At 44.6% G+C, this 16251-nt stretch overlaps 1 protein-coding gene across 10 annotated transcripts in view; it reads right to left on the minus strand.

Moving 5' to 3' along the window:
• JARID2 (jumonji and AT-rich interaction domain containing 2) overlaps positions 1–16251 on the minus strand; it is a 246768-nt gene that overhangs the window by 176281 nt on the left and 54236 nt on the right. Inside the window, exon 1 of one of the 10 annotated variants that reach the window (XM_057555281.1) lies at positions 3606–3744. The exons of the other annotated variants lie outside the window; for them this stretch is intronic. The gene's annotated coding sequence lies outside the window, so the exon portion shown is untranslated. Of the gene's footprint in view, positions 1–3605; positions 3745–16251 lie in introns of those variants that run through there. 10 annotated transcript variants of the gene reach the window in all.

The raw sequence follows: 16251 nt of genomic DNA on the forward strand, positions 1-16251 counted from the left end.
ACACAGCCAAAAATAAATATAAATAAATAAATAAATAAATAAGAAAATCCTTAAAAAAAAAAAAGGAAAGGACTCAAGTGAAGGATGTTACTCAAAGCACATACCTCGGCATCTATGTGGACCCTCTTAGGCACTGGGAAATACGCTGAAGGCTAATGTGTTCGGTAGGCCATTGCAAAGCAATACTAAATTAGTCTACAGAGTCATGAATACAGCTCTTACTCTCTGAGCATCCTGTTCTTTAACTGGGTGTAAGATCACAACCACAGGTCCCACACACACCTTCCCCTTGTTCTTACTGTCTCTTGAAAACTCAGGTCCCACAGCAATCATATTCTTCTATCTGCTTCTTGGCATGTCTGAAATTACATTTTCATATTTTTCATCCTACCAGTCTGGCCCAATGAAGATTTCCCACCTTCCCATCAACCCCTGGACACCAATTTTAATAGTTAAGAACCCTTCTAATTATAAAATTAGAGTTCTAACTCATACTCCATTATTACTAACTTCTCCTATCTTCAAAGAAAATATTTTGGCTGTTGTTACTTTGCTTAGTCATTGACCCAAAGAAGAATGCAGCCATTACTTTGTAAAGACAAGAACTATTCATTAGATGCCGAAGAAATGTGTCTTCTGTGGACAAGTTATGAAACAGTTAAGTCTCCTGGTGCTCAGTCTTTGGTTCAGAACAGACAGCCTGGTTTCACTGCCTCCAATACTTGAATGCAGAGAGAAAGCATAAGTAATAAAAAGCTACAGCCAAGTGTCTTGTGACCCAACCAAAAGGATTTTAAAACTTGTTAAATATCTCCTTGTCAAACATCATTTGAAGTGACTTAATCCTTGGGTAAGCGTGCATTTTCACAGTAACAAAATGTGTTCTGAAACTAATATTCTCAACACTCGTGTGGTCACAGCCTCAGTTAACACACAGAGCAGACAACTCACAAATAACTATTAAGAATCATTTTTATGATTTCCTTTTTCTTGAGGTTAAAGATGGCATTGCCCTTTATCCCTACAACAAGAATGTGGGTGTGGGGCTTCCCTGGTGGCGCAGTGGTTGAGAATCTGCCTGCTAATGCAGGGGACACGGGTTCGAGCCCTGGTCCGGGAAGATCCCACATACCGCGGAGCAACTAAGCCCGTGCACCACAACTACTGAGCCGGCGCGCCTAGAGCCCGTGAGCCACGACTACTGAGCCCACGTGCCACAACTACTGAAGCCCGTGCACCTAGAGCCCGTGCTCCACAACAAGAGAAGCCACCGCGATGAGAAGCCCGCGATCCGAAACGAAGACTAGTCCCCGCTCGCCGCAACCAGAGAAAGCCCGCACACAGCGACAAAGACCCAACGCAGCCAAAAATAAATAAATCAACTTGCTTAAAGAAAAAAGAATGTGGATGATTATATCAACGACAGCAAAACTCAATGTATTCGGTTGGCCAAAAAGTTCATTCGGTTTTAAGTAAAAATAAAAGACACATTTTTCATTTTCACCAAGAACTTTATTGAACAATGTATTCACTAACCAAACGAACTTTTTGGCCAGCCCAATAGTTTGAATCGGCCCAGGCCCAGGTCCTCTGTAACTGGTAACATTCAGAAATCAAAGGCAAATGAAATCTAGTTATTTTCTTCTCAAAATTATCTTGTAAGTTTCTGGCAATTTCAACGTGCTCACAACAGGCAAAAGAGTGCCCATCATACTGCCTTGTACAACCAACATGTATTCTCTTGAGTGAATGTTATTATGATACACTGCCTCCCCTCCCGCACATTCACATACTACAACTTCATAAAACTCCACCAACAAGATGGGCAAAGGCACCAAAACCATGAAGTAATTCCAAACTGCATATCGTAATTCACATGCAGATTTAAAAAACAAAACAAAAAAAACAGTACCGTATTCTTGTTTGCCGTTGGCAAAAGATACCAGAGACTGCTCTTCGCTGGTTTTATCTCCATAAGCAGTATATGTTAAGAGGCCATACGGTTAATTCCACAAATGAAATACAGTGAGTAATTATCTCCTATATTATCCATTCTGAACAACATCTAATCTAGCTGCTCCAGAAAGATTCCTGATTAGATAAGGAGGAAACATTTTATGTCATTAGCTATACAGTTTCATCTTGTTGAGGAGATGCATTGTAATGAATACCAGATGAGTTTAAAGTACAGTAGGGTTCAAAACAACCTCCAGACCACATTTATGTAGCCTGTTGATACTGAACAGTCACTATTTCACCTTCTACCTCAACCCACTTACACAGTAACACCCCTCACTTCCCAGATACCAATCCACTCTGAATTAGTATTCAGCGTACAATCACTGAGGCTCTTAAACTGTATTTTTCCTATTTTCACCCATACATCCTACGAGCTGCCTAATTAAATGCAAGGTTTTCCTTTTTCCTTATAAGTCAGTCCTGGTGGAAACAAAACAGGGTTAGCCTAACTTGGACTCCTGCTACATAACCAAGACTTGACCTGTGTCTTGATTAAATATTAAGTCACTGGGATTGCGGGCGGAATCAACACAGCAAAGCATTTTCCATTCTCTTCACAAGCCTCCCCAAGCACAGTTTCTTCCTGTCATCTTTCTCCTTATACATCCACGCACGGGATCATAAGCGAACCATGCTAAAAAGGGGACAACTACAAAGTTTTAATTATTTGAAACATAATGGAAAACATACTGTGAGGATGGAAGAATCTGGGGAGCTCAAATTAACGAAGCTCTAATAATATAGCTGTGTCTGCTTGAAATTACCAACTCGTAGATCCATAGACACACTCCCTAACTAGGGTGTGACTGAAATACCTCAGCGCTCAGCTCCAGTTCACAGAAGGCAAGAGTCACAGGGCTGAACTTCTCTGAAATCAAAATGTAGCTGATGCAAGAAGCTTGATTATTGCATCAAATTAACATAATCTGCAACTATTGATTAGGTTTTTCCTCATAGAAAGTTGCAGGGCCATCTGCAGGTTATATTTTCCCTGCTGCTCTCCAGTACAGACCCCATTTCCAAATTCTGTTGCATAAACCAAAGACAGGTAAATCCATCTCACTCACACACATAACAGCCAGTTTGAAACCAGGTAAAGGAAAAAGTTACGCACAAGACAATGACTGTCAGAAGCATCCTTTGAAAATGATGTTTAAGGCAGCAGCCCCTCATTGGTCCCAGGTTTCCAAAAAGAAGGAAAAGGCTGAGTTTTTGTCTCATGAATCTCTTTGATGACTTATAACACTCCATATATTCTCTCCCCACCCCCAAGAAAGTAAATAAGCCATAAAGCCAGTCATCCTCTCTTTGACATCACCAAAGGCCTGATTTCGTTCTCCCTGCTGTTAGCTCAGAAAACTGATTAGAACTGAATGTCTAGGCTGCTTCCTTATGCCCTTCTAATAAAGCCAACCACAGCAAAGAAAACAGAAATTAGTGGCAAGCAGAGAGCCTTTTGCCACTGGGATTCACAGCAGCCGCTGGACAGGCCATTATGGTTGTCTGGCTCCAGCTCTCTTCTCAGTAACCACCCCCCGCCTCTTGCCTGTGCCACACCACCCTCCAAGATCAAAGGCAGCACTTACTGTTTATAACATCCTGAGCAATCCGGGAATCCCAAGAGGTTTTTGTTATTACCTTTCCCATCCCTCACTGTCTCTGCTCCCAAAAATCTTCTCTAATGAGGCTGGCCAGCCCTGGCACAGTCATACCCGGGAATCAGGCCTGCCCCAAAGGAAGCTCCTCTGAGATGCCTCATGATTAAAGAGGGGGTGGGGGGTGGCTCTGGGGAACATCAGGACAGGCTCTGAGAGCATGTGGTTCCCAGCCTCTACGTCCCAGCAACTGTGCAGCTAGAAGCGCTGAAAGCAAGCTGCTTCTTTCTACTCTTGTCGGAAAACAAACAGCTCTTGCTGGGTATGTAAAAGGTCCCAGGTACCCTACAACAGACATCAACGTGCCTCTTCTAGAAGGAGGCACGGCTGGAGAGCACACCCCACCAGGGCAGCCGTGGAACAGCTCCCTATACCTTCCTTGTTCCTTTCTCCCTTTCCCTCTCAAAATGCTGGCTGGCTACAGCTGTTGGTCCCCCAGCCCAGTCCTGGACTTCAGCTTTTCCTTTGCAGTTTAAACACAAAGGCAGAGCAAGCTGTCTGAGTAATCACTCCCATTCTCACAGCCGGGGGGGAAGGGGGGGGGGCCGGGAGCTCAACGCCCGGGACCATCAGCGAGCCTCCACGCAGCCCGGGAGACCCCGGCCGCCTCTGTTTCCCTCTGCAGCTTCTCATCTCGTCTGCTGCTGAGACGCACTGGAGCGAGCACAGCAGGGAAAGAAAGGCCTAAGCACACAAGTTTGGGGGAGCAGGACCGGTACTGAAAAGAGACCCGGCAGGGATCGACACACCCCCCTACCCCTGCCCTCGGCCAGCTCTGCACACTCCAGCTTTATGTGGTGCCCTGAAGGTAATTAATCCCCGCCAGGGGCACACCTACCCTGGGGGTGAAGAGGGGTGAACGAAGGAGGCATAGATAGGAGGGCCTAGAACAAATACCCAGGCAGTCACCGCCATTTCAACAGCAGAAGTTAATTCAAACAAAAACCCCAAAACTACATTCCAACCCAACACCTCAGGGATTCAGAGGACACGATCTGGTTGGATTCTGAGCCTGCTGCTTACCTTTGGGAAAACTCATCTTTACTGATCTTCTACGCAGGGCAAAACTTAAGTTCAAGAGGCAAACCTCCAAGTTTACTAAAGTAAAGGTAAAAATTTCCTGGGGGGGTTTTGGGGGAAATTACTTTCAGGGCAATGTTTGCTGAGTATCTCAGATTTCAAATTAAAGTATATCTTTACTACAAATCCATTCATCACCTTTAAATGACTCCCAAAGCCACAACAAACCATAACCACCTCAGAAGCCCGACTATTATCCTAAGTGAGACTTGCATTTTCAAGTAAAAGGGAAAAAAACTGACACGTGCTATTGTCTCTACATTTCACAGATAAGATTTATTCTGAACTGGTTTCTAACAGTTGTTTCTTCCCTCTTTCTGAAGGGGGTTTCATAGGGGGACAGGAAGAAATTATTTCTGACTTTAAAAATTCTATTGCTAAATTGATAGAATCAAGCTAAATGCTGAGCAATGTACCATTTCTAATTATAAATAACTGGTGGGGAAAGGATGTATAAAATCACAACTGCTAATACTTAAGAGTGTCTACAGGGATGCATTCTAAACCAGACATACACTCATCTAAACCCCACAGTTACCCTAAGGCAAAGATACTACTATTATCCTCTTTTTACAAGTGAGGAAACTGAGGTGCAGACAGGCTAAATGACTTGCCCAAGGTCATTCCACTAGAGGCAGAGCTGAGATTTAAACACAGGCATCTGGCTTCAAGCGATCCTTTTAACCAAATCACACTGCTTCAAAGGTTTCTTAAAAACTGAACAAGAGGGGCTTCCCTGGTGGCGCAGTGGTTACGAATCCACCTGCCAATGCAGGGGACACGGGTTTGAGCCCTGGTCCAAGAAGATCCCACATGCCACGGACCAACTAAGTCCGTGCACCACAGCTACTGAGCCTGTGCTCTAGAGCCTGCGAGCCACAACTACTGAGCCTGCACTCTAGAGCCTGCGAGCCACAACTACTGAAGCTCACGCACCTAGAGCCCAAGCTCCACAAGAGAAGCCATCATCGCAACGAGAGAAGCCCGCACACCACAACAAAGAGTAGCCCCCGCTAGCCACTAGAGAAAGCCCTCGTGCAGCAATGAAGACCCAACACAGCCAAAAATAAATAAATAGATAGATAGATAAAATCTACCAAAAAAAAAACCAAAACAAAAAAACTGAACAAGAGCTAGGCTCTTTAAAGAGACTGATGGGGCTTCCCTGGTGGCGCAGTAGTTAAGAATCTGCCTGCCAGGGGCTTCCCTGGTGGCGCAGCGGTTGGGAATCTGCCTGCTAATGCAGGGGACACGGGTTCGAGCCCTGGCCTGGGAAGATCCCACATGCCGCAGAGCGGCTGGGCCCGTGAGCCACAACTGCTGGGCCTGCGCGTCTGGAGCCTGTGCTCCGCAACGAGAGAGGCCCGCGCATCGCGATGAAGAGTGGCCCCCGCTTGCCACAACTGGAGAAAGCCCTCGCACAGAAACGAAGACCCAACACAGCCAAAATCAATCAATCAATCAATCAATCAAAACATACGCATCTGATTCAAGATCCTCATTAAAAAAAAAAAAAAAAAGTGGTTGCACCATTAAAAAAAAAAGAATCTGCCTGCCAATGCAGGGGACACGGGTTCCAGCCCTGGTCTGGGAAGATCCCACATGCTGCAAAACAACTAAGCCCGCGAGCCACAACTACTGAAGCCCAAGCGCCTAGAGCCTGTGCTCCGCAACAGGAGAAGCCACGGCAATGAGAAGCCCACACACCACAACGAAGAGTAGCCCTCGCTCACCTCAACTAAAGAAAGCCTGCGCACAGCAACGAAGACCCAACACAGCCAAAGAAAGAAAGAAAGAAAGAAATAGGAAAAAAAAGATTAAAAAAAATAAAGACACTAATGATGACCTTCCAAAAGACAGACAAACAGAAAGACAGACAGATAGGATAATCTTTGCAATGAGGGAAATTCTTCATTTTCCACAGTCTCCAACAATGAGTCTCACTGATTTCAAGTGCTTCATGCAATAGAAATGACCCTATTGTGGCCTCTGGGTTCACCCCAAATTCACGTGAGGTGCTGGTCTAGAGAAAGGCTCCAGGCACAGCCCATTCAGCACCCCTCCCGCTGTCACCTGGCCCACAGGCACAGCAAACACTAAAAAACATGTGCTGCTTCTCTGGGAATGCTAGTCAGCATCTTCCAGTACTTGAAAAGGGGAAATAAAGGTGGCTCTCCACTTTTTCTGTCATACCACTACTATTACTGCCAAGAACAGCCCAAAATGTCTTTGCTTTTAAGCACTGCAAAGCATAAGGAATTCTACCGTCCTCAGCAACAAACCTGAAAATTATTACAGAAGCAATCTTTCTTATAAAAGATTCCTGGGCTTCCCTGGTGGCGCAGTGGTTAAGAATCCGCCTGCCAATGCAGGGGACACGGGTTCGAGCCCTGGTCCGGAAGGATCCCACATGCCGCGGAGCAACGAAGCCCGTGTGCCGCAACTACTGAGCCTGCGCGTCTGGAGCCTGTGCTCCGCAACAAGAGAGGCCGCGATAGTGAGAGGCCCGCGCACTGAGATGAAGAGTGGCCCCCGCTTGCCACAACTAGAGAAAGCCCTCGCACAGAAACGAAGACCCAACACAGCCAAAAAATAAATAAATAAAAAAATAATAAAAATTAAAAAAGATCCCTAACTGGGACCCTTGGCTAAATAACAACAGAATCTGTATTTCACAGAGCTTCTCAAGCAAGCAGCTCTCTTTTTAGAATCAAAATGTGTAGAGGTCACCGTTTTAGTTGTACTTGTGGTATTAGCTGAGAAAACACTTAACAAAATATTTATGGAATGGAACTGAACAAAAGCAGGACCCATATGAATGATCTCCAGCTCCAGCTTACTAAGTCCTCCATCACTAGGAAATCAATCTAAAGATAAAAAGAAGATTAATTTTTAAAGCATCACTTTCTTCTTTCACAGATTTGAGCCATAAAGAAATCAGATTCCAAGTCAGAACCAGCAGGTGCCGGTGTATGGACAGCACACTGGGCCCAGCTGGCATACCCCCCCCAAGGGACTTGCTTCATTAAAGCCCTTTCCCACTTCTGGTTACAGTATTATACTCAAAACTCAAATTGAATTAGACATGAAAGAACTGGGCACAAATTCCACTTGTTTCTTCAAGGAACTCAGGACCAGCACAACTAAATGGGGGGCCTGAAGCAACGGAAGACACTTCATCTATTTTGGCCAAACCCCATCCTAATTATGAAGGTATTCTATCTGCACTCTGGACACACTGCCGCTCCAAAATACACAAATGGTATAGGTCAAAATTCCAGATTCCACTCCACACTCTAGGGCTTACTAACTCTGCTATGCCTCCCCGGCTGAAGATCAAAGTTATGTTTGAAAATGTAATGCTTCGAGATGAGGCTACACACAGTCCTTTCTCATTACCTTGGGAAGCCAGCTGACATCGATGGGGGGAAAGTAGGGCATCCATTTTCCTAAGCCGCCCATAATAGAGTCAATCAAACAAAATTCTAAGGTACCAACGCGCTGTTTCTGACCCTCTGTAGTCCTCCAGATTGTCCACTAGCTGGCGTCTTAAAGAAGTGATGACTGTAATAAAAACATGTCTAAGCTCTTCTTTCCAACAGAATCAATCTACAAAAATACAGTGATGATTTTTGGACAAGCATGCCACTCTTGTGTTTCTTGTGAAAGGCTTTCATGGTGGCAGCCAGGATCAAACAAACTAGGCCAGGTACGCAGATGTTTTGCTTTACCAACACGCTCTAGAAACCAGGAATAACAGTTCACAAATTATTTCTGCCAATTTATTTCACAGTCCCCAAACTTTTCCTCCAAGATCTATTTCTGACATCTCTGGGTTCCCTTTGCCATTTTGAGAATTCAAGCTTCCTCTTTCCTCCCACTCCAAGAGGCCTCAACTGTATTTCCAGGGGTCTCCCAGACTCAACACACAAGTACCAAACAAACTGTACGAGTTACATCTAATGCATGGCTCTTACTTACTTCTCAATATCATTTACTGGATTAAAGCCCTGCCTATGAGAAATCTTACACCAGAAGTCACAAAGTGAGCTACAGCAAATCTCAAAGTACTATTTACTCACTCACTCCTTCAACAAATACTTAGGAAGTACAGTGCCGGCACTGACTTAGGTGCTTGAGGTAGATCTGAGCAAGAACAAAAAGCTTCCTGCTTCTAGATATTCGAAAACAACAAGTAAATAACAAGTAAGGTATCTGAGGTAGTGGTACATGCTAGAAATAAAAGGGCGACGTGACAGAATACCTGGCAGGAGAGCAACACAAGTGGGGAGAGCGTGGCCTGGGCCAGCCAGGGAGCCAGAGGAACCCTCGGGGTGGAGCAGGACCCACACTGCAATCCAGCCGAGCCACTCGCTGCCCCAGTGACCTTCAGCACGGTGCTTGACCTCAGGAAGCCGCACAGGGGTCCTCGCCTGTGAACCCTATCATCTGAATAGCTGTTATCCAGAATTAGAGTCACTTATACTGGCTATACCTTGGACTCAAACACAGTGTTTCTTCCCCAAACAAGGTAATGAAGAGAAACACAAAGAGGGACGCCTCCATGAGGGCTTCGGGAGCAGCAGGTCTGAGGCTGGCTGGGGAGAGAAGGACAAAGGTAATTAGCAAGCCTCACACCTACTAGGCTCAGCTGCCATTCGGGGAAAGGCTTAGATGACAAATGCATTTCGGGTACTGCTTTGAAAAATCCCAAGTGGGATGAAATTAACCTTCTAATACTAAGTTCTTAAAATGCCGTGAAGTTCCTATGTATCACCAGGGAACGTGCCCACCAAGTTCACTTACTTCCAGGCTACTTAACTTTCTTCCCCAGATTTGCAAGTCAAAAAACTAGTGCCACAGAGAAAAGACACACCACTTCTGCGAGTTCGTGAATCACCCCCACGAATTTAGACAGACGTGGTTCTCAACGCTGCACCTGGACATACAACATTCTGCTGAAGCACCGATAACCGCGTGCTCTGACTTGAGCAGCATTCTGTGTCATTTCAGTTTTGACAGCAGATTTCTCAGAAAAGCTGACTCTCTTGAAAATGTGAGGCCACAATGAAGGGGTACAAATGCCAGCCCTGTGAGACCTGCGCCCCAGTTCCCAGTATTTACGCAGAGGCTCTGGGGGCAGGTGGAGCTGGCGCACCCTTCCGGATTCCCAACCCGGCCACCACCCCCCGCCCACGCCCCACACAGGACGCCTGCTCTCGACACAGCACTTTCTTCGTGTAAGAAAGAAAATGAGAAGTTACAGGGTGCACCAATCAGGCACACAGATCCACCAGAATGGCACTTTCTCACTGATGAAAAGTACTGCAGCAGAGATCAGGAGACAGTCTCCTGCACCGAAGGCTCCGTGGTTCCTCTCTGTTTGGAGTCCCTTTGGCTCCCTTCTCCCCTCTGATCAAAAGAAGGGATGTAAAGAGGTACCGAGGTAGGAGACAGTTGCCCAGCACTGAGCTCTGTGACATTCAGCACTGAATTCTCTTCCCCAAAATCTAAGTTTCAACACAAGTTAACACAAGCAAAAAAAAACCCAAAAAAAACCATATTTTGTAGAATTGGACGCTGCAGCCTGATTTAAGGGAAAGATGCTGAAGGGAGAGTCAGAACTCCGGTGCTTACTCCCAGCTCTGATGCGAAGGAACAAAGGCTGGGTCTGTTGATACATTCGCTTGTTTTTTCCCCTCATCTGGAGGGGTGAGCGTGGAATCTGGCTGGATCATCACTCCAGGTACTTGGCTTTTCCAGTCTGTGTGAAAGCTAAAGGTTGTTTTAATTAAGAAAGTTAAGAAATGGACTCTCCGTGAAATAATGCAAGGACCAGAGCATCTGAGAAGGTAAGACAAGAGAAGACAAGAAAAAGAAAAACAGAAAGACAGAAATAGAAAAAGAAAGGCATAGAAAAAACAAAGACAAAAAAAGACTATTCAGCCATTAACAGAGAAGAACAAACTACTGGTACACACAACATGTACGAACCTCAACAGCATTCCAAGTAAGGGACCTAAGTACAAGATTGCTTCCATTTACATGAACTTTTACAACAGTGCTAGAAAGCAGGGCAGTGCTGGCCTGGGCCTGTGGGACGGGAGGGGCAGGACCTTTCTGAGGGGATGGAAGTGTTGCATATAATACCCACGTGTGTGCAGTTGCCAAAACTTACCAAAATGTGCGCTTGCAATGGCTGCATTTGTAAACTGCACTTCAGGAAACTTGCTTTTTTTTTTTTTAAATCTGAGCTGATTTAATTGTTTTTAAAAAGAAGAGGGGAGGGGCAGTTGTGACAACTCACTGGGTTAAACTGGAAAGTAGCCACCCAAATTAAACACACGTCAATGCCAAAAGCCACACCTTTGGTGACAGAATTCAGGGACCTGGTCCAAATGCGGGGAAATTCCCCCAAGTTTCATGCTGTTAAAAGTGACTTATTAAAGAAATATTTACAATACAAACTCCCTTTCAGACCTTGGGATATTTAAAGAAAAAGCAGATTTTATCTTATTAAAAAAAAAGAGAGAGAGAAAAAAAGTTACTTTTTTGCAAGCTGAATCAGAGTACCATTTGTGGTTTGCCTTAAGGGATTTGCTTCTGTGTTGGGCAGAAAAGCAAATCCCAATATTGACCTGTGCAGAGAAAAGCCTGGCTCATAAGTTTTCATGCTTTTTCAAACCCGGTGAGGTTTCAAACTGAGGGAGGCTCCCCACAGCCAGGGTTCACACTAGGTGGGCAGGAAGCAGGCGACCAGCACTTCTTTCCTGGGGGAGGTGACTGGATTTGGGGTGAGGGTGGTGTGAATCCCCTGCCCCAGTCTATCCTCCCCAGGGAGAAGTCTCTGAGCCCAACAGCTTCTGTTACAGAAACACTACAGGAGTTACCCCACTGCAGTTCCAGAAGCGCCGTGGCAAACCTCGGCATCCCAAAGGAGCCCAAGTCCCGGCACTCACGATGGGTTACTTACTCCACGAGGGTTCGCAAAAGGGGTCTTTGGGCAGGCGGCCCCTCAGAGACACAGAAAATCAGAACACGTTCCCAGACCTGGAATCAGCAGCCCACAAACCAAAGTCAGCTCAGTTCCTGGCACAAGATGATTTACAAGTCATCCTGGCAGGGGTCACATCCAAGAGCTATTTTAAGACAATAATCTTGGTCTAAATCTGGTCAAAGGGTACTGAGTATTTGAGGTTAAATCCCATCTCCTAGGAAGATCAGTCACAAGACTTAGGCCCATTTCCTTTCAGCACCTCCAGAAGCCAGGGCATCCCCAGCTCTCCAGAACAACCTGGAAAAAATGCAGAGACAGCACAGGACAGAAACAGCATGGTTTATGCCATCTTGAGAATCCCTTCACCAAAATTCAGGGCCATCTTTGTTCCACTCACCTTCCGTTTTCTATGTAAACCACCATTTTAGTTTTGGTTGCAGTAACATGGGAGGAGGGCGACTTATTAATGCTATCTATAAATGAAAACTTCAGCAGACAGCGTTTTCCACTGTGACTAGTCATTTGTAAAGAATACTGATTTTCTCTACAAACAATAAATGCTGGAGAGGGTGTGGAGAAAAGGGAACCCTCTTGCACTGTTGGTGGGAATGTAAACTGATACAGCCACTATGGAGAACAGTATGGGGGTTCCTTAAAAAACTAAAAATAGAACTACCATACGACCCAGCAATCCCACTGCTGGGCATATATCCTGAGAAAACTATCATTCAAAAAGAGTCATGTACCACAATGTTCACTGCAGCTCTATTTACAACAGCCAGGACATGAAAGCAACCTAAGTGTCCATCAACAGATGAATGAATAAAGAAGATGTGGCACATGTATACAATGGAATATTACTCAGCCATAAAAAGAAATGAAACTGAGTTATTCGTAGTGAGGTGGATGGACCTAGAGTCTGTCATACAGAGGGAAGTAAGTCAGAAGGAGAAAAATAAATACTGTATGCTAACAGATGTATACGGAATCTTAAAAAAAAAAGGTCATGAAGAACCTAGGGGCAGGACGGGATTAGAGACACAGACCTACTAGAGAATGGACTTGAGGACACGGGGAGGGGGAAGGGTGAGCTGGGACAAAGTGAGAGAGTGGCATGGACATATATATACACTACCAAATGTAAAATAGATAGCTAGTGGGAAGCAGCCAGGGGTGGGATAGGGAGGGTGGGAGGGAGGGAGACAAAAGAGGGAAGAGATATGGGGATATATGTATACGTATGGCTGATTCACCTTGTTATAAAGCAGAAATTAACACACCACTGTAAAGCAATTATACTCCAATAAAGATGTTTTTAAAAAACAAAAATAAAAATAAAATAACAGGGCTTCCCTGGTGGCACAGTGGTTGAGAATCTGCCTTCCAATGCAGGGGACACGGGCTCGAGCCCTGGTCTGGGAAGATCCCACATGCTGCGGAGCAACTAGGCCCGTGAGCCACAATTACTGAGCCTGCGCATCTGGAGCCTGTGCTCCGCAACAAGAGAGGCCGTGATAGTGAGAGGCCCACGCACCGCGATGAAGAGTGGCCCCCGCCTGCCGCAACTGCAGAAGGCCCTCGCACAGAAACGAAGACCCAACACAACCATAAATAAATAAATAAATAAAAATTTTTAAAAATAAAATAACAACCAGATTATCAACACTTAGTACAAAAATAAAGAGTAAAATATCTTTAAAAAAAGAATACTGATTTTCTTACTTTTATTCTGCAAAGTGGCTACAGCAGAAAGCATCACTTTTACGCTGTTCTGCAGGGTTATGACAAAAACTAGAACATTCATGTATTTTTACATAAATCACATGCTTGTTTTGCTCTAACCAGTAGTAGGGGGCAAAGGCATTTAAGCAGCACTTCTAGAAATTAAATTAGCTATCTGGTATTCGTCTATTTCACCACAGATGCCCAGCCCAGGCCAACCAGTCAGTCCGGGAAAACCTCCCTTGTCTCAATCCACAGCTGGATGAGCGGCTTCTCTTAAGACATGGCCACTCTGTTTTCCCACTGCTCCCCGACTCTCTCTTCTTTGGACAAGGATTCTAGATGCCAATTTTTAAAATTACACTGCAATGCATATTTCTTGAAAAATATACAAAAAATAAGCCTTATCTCTTAAGGATCCCTCCCTCTTCCCAAACTCCTGCACATCATGATTTATCACGAAACCTTACATTTTACTCTCAAACACACTGCTCTCTACCCCCATCTTCACCAGCTAATTCCTATCCTCCAAATGTCTACACTGTGACATCCAGAAAGTCTCAGTTGTCCCTCCGAAGTGTACCCACAGCACCCTGGACACTTCACCTATCAAAGCACTTGTCCCCTCCCTCTATAACATCACAGCCACTGTTCACTATTGAGTGCCTGGCATATGGTAGGAGATCAATAAGTCAATAACTATTTCTCAGATAAACAAACAAAAATTAAACTGAACTTATTTTGATCACTCAGATAAAACACTGTTGGTTTTGGGGGGGGTGTGTGTATATGTGGGTGTATGTGTGTACGTATATTTATGTATATACATGTGTATATACATATATATATACACACACATATATCCTTTTATAGTACTTTTCCTGAACAAATATACTATTTATTTGAATTATTATAACAATAACAAAAGATTAAACTGTACATACTATTTTCTCACTTGCTTTTTTCACTTACTACATTATGTCATTAAATATTCTTGCTACCACATCATTTTAATGATTGCATGGAACAGATGTTCACTAATTTAACCAGTCCCCCATTGGTTACAATTCTTCACTGTGATACACAGTGAAATACACTTGATACACATCCCTGTGGCCAAGTCTAAATAAATTCCTAGAAGCAGAGTGGCTGAGTCAAATGGTATGCAAAATAATTATACTAGTTACAGTACACACAGAAAACTGAAAACAGGGGTGATTTTTTTAAGGATACTGACAGGATCTCCACAACCAGAATAATGAGCACAGCTGGCTGGGGGAACACAGGGTTGTTTAGCCCAAAGAAGATGAACAATGAGTCTGTTAGATGGGAGTCATGTTTATTTAGCTCCTCCTGAGGATAAAACGGGAACCTTTGAAAGAGAGGGAAAGAGCATGGGATTTTCCCAAAGAGCTATCCAACAAGGACGGAGCGGTGGCTTTAAGAGTTGAGGCCGAGGCAGGCGGGGATCCTGGCAGGGGAAAGACTGGGCCAGCGTCACAGGGCCAGCGTCACAGGAAAGGCAGTCAACCAAAAAGGTCACTCTTGTTCAACTACTACTATGTCAACCCTCCAGAGGGCTCCTCACGGCTCTCTTCAAATGAAACTGGAGAAAAGCCATGATGAAACTTTCCTCTGTTACCCTAACAGCTATCAGAGCATGTGGCATATTGACTGCACACAAAATGCTCCTGAGAGAACCAATTTCCTTAATAAGCAAAAAAATCGTGGTCGACCAAATGGTGGATTCAGTCACTGACGACAGCACAGTGACATGTTTTATGTCTTTTCAAAATGGGGAGGGTCTAGCTTAGCCTCACAGCTTAAGGCCCTCACTGTAATATATGTAATAAGAGTAAATGACTCTAATGATAACATTTGTTGTAATTGCCTAATCTCCCTGTTTTTTAAAGAAGGAAGGTATTCAACAGATCAACTGTCACTATTTAACCACAGGGGGGATAGGATTATCTCTTCCTCAATTTTTACCAACGTTCATATGTAAATGAAGTAAGTTTCTAAAAGACACTTTTTTTTTTTAAGGAAAGTCAAAGATGGAGAAAAACAACGTTGTGCTTCTATTGAAACGTCGAGTTTCTTTCGAAAGGCAGGGGGATGGATGAAATGACAAACTGAGTGTCAGCGTCAAGTTCTGGGTGACAATAAAAAACGTTCAGGAGCCAGACCACCTGTGAACTTGGTGCCTCTGGCTTCTGTCTCCACATCCCTGTCATGGAGCTAACAGTACCATGCTGACACAGACGGTATAAGGATCAAATGAGTTAATACATGTAAAATGCTTAGACCAGTGCCCGGCACACAGTAAGTGCCATTTAACTGTCAGACACTTCTTTACACCATCAGTGTCATTTCCAAGTGTACTTACAGAGGGACCAAACCCATGAGAATAATGCAGGACCTCAAGTAAGCAAGAAGGGCTGGTGAAGAGGTGACTTTAAAAATACAAGCAGGGCTTCCCTGGTGGCGCAGTGGTTGAGAATCTGCCTGCCAATGCAGGGGACACGGGTTCGAGCCCTGGTCTGGGAAGATCCCACATGCCGCGGAGCAACTGGGCCGGTGAGCCACAACTACTGAGCCTGCGCGTCTGGAGCCTGTGCTCCGCAACAAGAGAGGCCGCGATAGTGAGAGGCCCGCGCACCGCGATGAAGCGTGGTCCCTACTTGCCACAACTAGAGAAAGCCCTCGCACAGAAACGAAGACCCAACACAGCCATAAATAAATAAAAAATAAATAAATAAATAAAAATTTTTAAAAAAT

The sequence above is a fragment of the Balaenoptera acutorostrata genome, chromosome 10, assembly GCF_949987535.1.
Source record: "Balaenoptera acutorostrata chromosome 10, mBalAcu1.1, whole genome shotgun sequence".
In the NCBI taxonomy this organism is placed as follows: Eukaryota; Metazoa; Chordata; class Mammalia; order Artiodactyla; family Balaenopteridae; genus Balaenoptera; species Balaenoptera acutorostrata.